Here is an 8,218-nt window from a genome sequence, read left to right on the forward strand (position 1 = left end):
TATTAAAATTTTCTTTCCTTCAATAAAGCAAACATCCAGATGTTAACCATAAAATCATAAGCACTTAAATATAATTACTGTGGAGATGAAAAATAATATTTAGGGCAAATTGAAACTATTAATTAATTTATAAATTATATGAATCAGAAGAGACTTAATAGAAGCTCATATTATCTTGTACTGCACAATATATATCTTTTGAGCTAAAAAATAAGCATAATATGAGCTTACTAACTACTAGAGCAAAATGTAAAAAATAAAATGATATATGTTGACAATGCATGATACTAACCAGTTACTACCAGCTTCCTAGGAGGACAATGCTTTTTCTAATACTTACCTCTGAGGGAAAAAAACCTTCCTAACTGACACATACACACATATATGTATATATAAACACACACATTGAATAACTATACTAAAACAGACATAGTTTTTAGTTTTATGGATATTTTAATGGCTCTGTAACAGAAAGAGGATGACTTTTATTAAAAGAAAGTTTATTTAAAATGTTTAGATTTGAGGAAGATGCAAAAAACTCAGATGATAATATAATTCTCTAGTGACCCACCTAGATCCTGCAATAAAAATTAGATAATTGCAGGAATGGGTGAATTATGTATCCTTCAGTTAATCCTTTATGAGTATTACTTATCAGACTTATCAGACCTGAGTTTATGTTATGATTTATGCAGTTCCAGGTTATATTCCCTTGAAAGAGCCTAGAGTAGGACACGTATATTATGTGAATAATTTGGGGGCATCTCTCTCTCTCTCTCTCTCTCTATGTATTTTTATATATATATATATATATATATATATATATGTTTGATTATAAATTTCAGCAGAATCTGTGGAAATATATTATCTTTGGGCTATTTTCTGCTGAATAATATTTAATCCATGAGACTATTCAAACAATTTATATCTAGTGAAAAGAATAACATACACATTAATGCCAGGCAATTTAGTTATCAGCACAAGTTTGACAGGAGATCAAGTGATTTTTATCAACCAAAAAAGTTCATATCTCTAGAGAGCAGCTCTCTCACTTTCTGTTATGTCTTTGTTTTTCAATAGGATGTGATAAAAGAAAGAGGAAAAGAAAATATTTATTCTCTTCTAAAAAATGCTATTTAGGATTCCTTTAATAAGCCCAAGCTATTTTATTTAAAAGATTATTATGAAATTAAATATATACTTACCACAATCTTACTACGTGGTACATCTTACCACGATCCAGCAATTGTACTTCTAGGTACTTACCCCAAGGATTTGAAAGCTTATGTTCACACAATAACTGCATACGGGTCTTTTTAGCAGTTTTATTCATAATTGCCAAAACTTGGAATCAGTCAAGATGTTCTTTAATAGGTAAACTGTGGTACATCCAAACAATGGGATATTATTCAGTGCTAAAAAGACATGAGTTACCAAGCCATGAAAAGTTATGGAGGAAACGTAAATGTAATGAAGGGAAGCAGAATGTGATACCCTAAAATATGTCTCTTTGGCATAAAAACTATTTTAGGCTGATTGTTTTTAAGAAACTGCAGACAGGAAAAACTCTGACAACTGAGTAGAAGTTGTGCTTTCGTAAGAGACATTTTCATTTATATGGAAAACTATTTTTCAGGGTGTCTCCCTTTCTGTACCAAGAAGAGGAGGATGACCAATTCTCTAGAAACTTACCAAAGAAGAAGGTAAGGACTTAAACCTATATAGCAACCATAACTTTGCTTCCTGCACTTTTCCTGAAAACCTGGCTCTCCCCCTCCCAACGTCTTATTTGCCTTTGAGATGGTATTTAAAGTTATGGGTTGGGCCATTTCAGGAAGTTACTCAGTTTTCCTGGGAATCTCCCATGTGTACAGGAGGTTATACATGTTATTAAACTTCTGTTTGCTTTTCTTCTGTTAATCTGTCTATTATTATATGGAGTGTCTTAGCTAAGAACCTAGAAGGGTAGAGGGGAAATTATTTTTCCTCACCTTCACTATATTAATAAGTGAAAGAAGCCAGTTTGAAAAGGCTACATAGTGTATGATTCCCATTATATAACATTCTGGGAAAGGCAAAACTATGGAAACAGTATGAGGTTTAGTGGTTGCCACAGGTTAGGAAGGAGGGAGGAATGAATAAGTGGAGCACAGAGGATTTTTAGGGTGGTCATTATATATTTGTCTAAAGCTAGAGAATAACACCAAGAGTGAACTGTAATGTAAATTATGGACTTTGGGTGGTGATGATGTGTCAGTGGAGATTCATCAATTGTAACAAATGTATTGCTCTGGAGGAGGATGTCGATAATGGGGGAGGTTATGCATGCCTGGGGGCAGGGGGTATATGAGAAATCTCTGTACCATCTCTTCAATTTTTCTGTGACCCTAAAGCTGCTATAAAATAGTTAAAAATCTAGGAAATTTTTTTAAAGTTTCATATCAAATACACACAAATGCTTTAAATTTTTTTCAAACCAATAGAATTATACTGATTTAATGTCCCCATTGTTATATTTATTGTAAATAAATGTGGTAGATAAAAGGGGATTTTTAAAAAATTTTAAATCAAGATGTGATTTTTAATTGAGTCTGTATATTTACTTCACTCTTTACCGTAGATCAGGCCATAACAGATATTCAGTATCACATTTATAAATTTTGAATAAAGTACTTCATTAACAAAGATGTCCTAGATTTTCACATGTACTTTAATTATAAATATGGTATACATGTATGGTAAATCACCGTTTTAAGACTGGCACAAAAAGACTGGTTATTATTGGCAATTCAGAGACTTTGTCAGTAGGGAATTATGGTTCTTTGATTATATGTTAAGCATAAATAATTGCAGTGACTAAATAAATGGTCTGAAAAAATCACATTCATAAATGAGTAAATAACTTCTTAAAATAATCTTAATAAAATAATTAGGATGAATATTATATACATTCCATTTGGAAAGAATAGTAAAGATAAATAGAGCAATATGGGGTTTATGATTACCTATGTTTTACATGTAAGTTATATTTAAGCTTCTTATTTCAGCTTTTTATAGCATTCTTGCTCTTTTCTCTTTCCTAGTTTAGGTTGTATATCTATGTTTGAGAATAAGTTTTTTCAAGTGAGGTGGTTTATTGTCTTAAAAGAGGTCTTGGCAGAGAGTGTGGAAATGAGCAAGTCTTCAGCTCACTTACTCTGTTGACTATTGAAATTAATTCAAGGGCTCTTGACCTTGGCTTCCCTAGCTGTACAACAAGAGACTTGTATTATATAATTTCTGAAGTAATTTCTACCTGCATAATTCTGTGACTTATATGGATTTTTATTTGATTCTTTAAGTAGTAAGGGAGTCACTGAGAATCCCTTAAGGAAAGAATTTTTTTCTCTCTCTTAAATCTAAACTACTTTTGTTGTTGTTTTTATCCTAGTTCTCTCAAGCACTCAAATGTTATTTGATACAATTTGATTACATTTTGAAAACCTGTTTGTCTTTCTCTCTCTCCCTTTTTTTTTTCTATTTTAAGTTCTATGTGTCTAAGAATCTTAACAACATGCATTTGTTACCACCTAAATGTAACACCAGAGAAATATCTACCATATTTTGAATGCCATATGTCTTCCAAGTACTGTGTATGGCCCATGAAAACCTTACGTAAAAATGTTACAGCCACCCTGAAAGAGGGCTTTTTATTTACATTTAAAAAAGAAAACGAGATTGAAAAGAGGTTAACATCTTACCCAGAGCCAAGTTGCAGGAACTTATTTAAACTTATGTCTGACTAATTTAAAAGTTCATTCTACTGCACCACATTGAATTTGAGTCACTATTAAAAACTGAATGCAGAAATAGTCCCAAAGCATTGGTCAAATAAAGGATTTTGAGGCAAATCATCTACTTTTTATTGAATATAGTCAGTTTCTTTTAAGTTTTGGAATTGCAGGCTAATTGTAAATATCTTCTTTGAGGCCAAACAGGGTTTTAAGCTCCCTGAGGGCAGGAACCAGGGTGATTGGGGTGATTTCCTTCATTCTCAGCACTGAGCCTACTAACTTTCACACAGAACCTCTCTCTAAATACTAGTATAATTATATTGAATTAAAGAATAGGCTAACTCCTTTTGGTTCTTCGACATATGTATTCTAAAAGCAAATTATTAACAGTAAATTCCTGACTAATGAAGATAATTGTTACAACAAATTTTCAGTAAAAGAACTTTGGTTTGAGTTTATGGGATATAGCACTTAGCATTACTTGTCTACTTAATGAGCAAAGCTTTGGACACATATTAACATCATGGACAAAGTGATATTAAAGTTATGTTTGTACCTAAAATTATGTGCTTTTAAACAAATTTTGAAACACTCAATGACAATCTTTCAGTAAATGCACGTAAATATATAACATTTTGTTGAATTTGTTGTGACAAATTGATATCAACTAACCGAAAAAGATAATTTCTATTGTCTCTGGAATTTCTTACATTGAATGACTCAAGGACTTTGATTTTTAATTTATGAAGCTCATTATGGACCATGTGTCAAGAAGGAGGTCATATTTATTTACCATTTAGTTCCGGGAATAGTGTGAAAATTATGTGTCAATAAGCGTAATTTTAAAAAAAGATTTATTTTAGCAAAGGGAAACAAATTCAAACAGGTGGTAAAGTAAAACATCTCCACCTGAGTAATAATATAAAAAAAAATTCACAAAATTCATAAAACTGATATCAAATCAAGAAAGCAGTCAATTCAACAAGTTAAAATACTGTGTGAGAACACTGTTTAATTAAAATAGTATAAATAGTAAATCAACTTCACATATCATTTTTCTTACAAGTTATTTTAAATTAATGATTACTCTCTTTAAGTAGCAACTTATCCATTTGTGACTAAAAATAAACAAATAAAAGGTTCTTGAAAGAAAAATAAATTCTTGAAAAGAAAATCAAGTAGAAATTGGTAATGTTTTGTTTTGCAAATACAAAGGAAATTTATTTGGTGAAATAAGGAGGGAAAATATCTCTGTTGTTTGTCCTTTTATTTTCTCATTTGCTTAACAAATATTTGAGCAGTTGCTATTTGGCAAGTACCTTACTACTCCCTGAAGAAACATGGTGTTACAGAGCTTTAGAGACAAACACCCAGAGGATGGGAACCATCAATTTTCAACACAATGTAAAAGATTGTTATGGCAGTGGAGGCTTGGAGAAAGCTTTACTTTCCTCACTGAGATTGAAAAGAAGGTCATTAAGAAGGAAGTGATTTTAATGATTTATCCTGAACTTTAAGTTGTGTAAGATGGGAAGAAATGAGACTGGTGCCTATAAGGGTGGTTAGATCCATGGTTTTAGTTTCCAGTGAGTTGAATGACTGTAGTAATTAGGGTATTGGAGGGAGAAACTGGAACACTAGGATGAGGTAGTCAGAGATCAAAGTGTATGGAACCAAGATTATGGGAGGAGAATAATGAAGTTATTGCAGAGAAAAGGTGTGGGCTATGATTAAGATAGTGGGTGGTTGAAGTGAGGGTAGAGAAAAACACCCTCACTGATGGGGAAAAGGGAAAGGAACTAAGAAGTCAGGCTTTGGAACATCTGCTTCATAGATTTTGAAATCATCAATATTTCTATAATTCTCTTTATTACACTTAAACTCCAAGTGCTAAAAATCCAACCCTGCTTCCTAATTTGGGTCATATCTACTATTCATACATTATATAAATTTTTGAAATATAATGCTACATGTATATTTCCTTTTAGGTAACTTCAAAATGATTTCTTATACTAACTATTGTCCATATGTTTTGCTATATTATTCAAGATTTGTAAATATCAGATTAGATCTATGTCCTGAATCACCTCAAATTGACTCTAGAATAACAAACGTTTTCATTTTTAAAATTTATACCAACATAATTAATATCCTAGCATTATAATGCAATAATGTCCAGTAGAAGTATAATGCGAACCACATATTTAACTTAAATTTTTCCATTAGCCATATTTAAAGATGTAAAATAAAATAGGTAATATTGATCTAATAATATATTTAATTCAATAGAGCCAAAATATTATCCTTTCTGTATGTAATCAATATAAAAATCATTATTGACAGTTTACATTCTCTTCTTTGATTATTTGTGTACTTCTAGCATCTCATATATTTTTTACACATCTAGCACATCATAATTTGGACCAACCCCTTTTCAAGGGCTTAATCACCAAATGTGACAATTGGCTATATTAGTGAACAGAAACATATCTAAATATCATGTTTGATATTATTTTAGGTATAAATATAAATGATGAGTCATTACATAGGTTTTATTTGTTTCATTTATATGTTCTAACTAATGTTGGAACATTTTCTTTTTCCATGAAAAGGAAAGAAAGAAAGTTAGAGAGTTTGGGATTGACATTTGCACACTGCTATATTTTAAATGGATAACGAACAAGGACCTACTGTATAGCATAGGGAACTCTGCTCAATATTATGTAACAACCTAAATGGGAAAAGAATTTCAAAAAAAATAGATACATGTATATGTATAACCGAAAAAAATGTATTACAATCCTAGAGGAAAAAAATCACTGAATTGTACATTTTAAAATGGGGGAATTTTATGATGTGTGAATTATATCTCAATAAAGCTGTTATTTTAAAAAGAAAAAGAAAGAAAGAAAGAAAGAAAGAAAGAAAGAAAGAAAGAAAGAAAGAAAGAAAGGAAAGAAAGGAAGGAAGGAAGGAAGAAGGAAAGAATAAGGAAGAAAGAAAGAAAGGAAGAAAGGAAGAAGGAAAGAAGAAAGAAGAAAGAAGGAAAGAAGGAAAAAGAGATATATGCAAACTGCATCCAGGTGAATTAAACAAATAGGTTCATTTAAACCTTGATTGCCTCCATTTTTACCAGATCTTAATTACATCAATTGTTTATCCTACTAGAGATAGTTTTATTTACTCTATCCTTTTGGACTCCTATTGATGGAATAAAAACGGCTTTTTTTCTCTGCATCTTTTCATTCATAACACTGGTTTTCTTGATTCTGTCAGTCAATTTAAAACAGAAAATTCTATGAAGATTGTAATTCAGTAAAAATAAGTCAACTAGGTGTGTTCCAATTTTGTAATTGAATGCAGATTTTTCTATTTAAAAGCCACCCTTTGATTTCAAATCATTAAATGTTAATTCAGTGTGATTATTTTTAGGGCACATGTGGCTCTATACATTTTAATTTGGTTGTGAATTGAATAAATGCTCATTCAGATTTTTCCTCAGTGTTTTAATATGAGAAGCATATAATTGGTGAAAGCTACCTTCAGATCAGTCACACTGCTATTTAAATCGCATATAATAATGTATTTCTCCAGTATACTTATTTCCAGTGTCCTAGATCTCTTTTTGAGACAAATTATTCATGAAAAAGCCTCTCTAAGGTTAACTGTTGTTTCTATTGTTTGAATATTTTCCAAATCTTTTCTTCCTAAGCCCATCAAATTGTTCTACTCCTTTGTAAACTCCATTGTTTAGAATTTAGGTATCTGTATAGACGCATCCTAGATTTTTCAGTTTAGATGGCATTAATTACTAAAGCCTTTTTGTATCACTTCAGCATTTTCTTTAGTAATCTAAATATGTCTTGCTAGCAACCTAGATGTCCCTTGAATCCCAGCATTTTCCTCATGCCTGGCTACTGTGTAATGGTTCCACAGGTACTCACATTATAGCTTTTCTCCCTGTTATCCACCAAGGCTTCCAGGAAAGGTGAATTGACCTCTGCAAGGTATGGGGGTGAAGAGGGATGAGTTTCCAATTTTTTTCAACATTTCTGAATGCTCTACATGGGAGAGAGAAAATGGATGAACTTAGAAATAAAAATAAGAAAACTAATTATTCACATATGGTCTTTCATCCTACTTCTTTGTGTAAATGTTTTAGCTCCTTTAATAGCACTTTTCAGACTTCGTACAAAGCGTTAAGGTCTTGACTATCATAGGCTCTCAGTAAATACTTCACATAAATTGGTGTTAAATGACCATGAGCTTTAGAATCCCTAGCCCTTCTGATGATATTGTTCAGTGCAGTTAACAAGGCAAAGTTTATATCTAGGACTTGCATTGGGAAATTATCAAGTAGATTGTTTGCCTTTGGCTCCTTCTTGTATTTGGTTCATGTGGTCTCTCTCCTAAATCCTGGCACAGTCTTTCTCCTGACATTGGAT

The sequence above is a fragment of the Balaenoptera physalus genome (assembly GCF_965194825.1).
Source record: "Balaenoptera physalus genome assembly, chromosome: 5".
Lineage (NCBI taxonomy): Eukaryota > Metazoa > Chordata > Mammalia > Artiodactyla > Balaenopteridae > Balaenoptera > Balaenoptera physalus.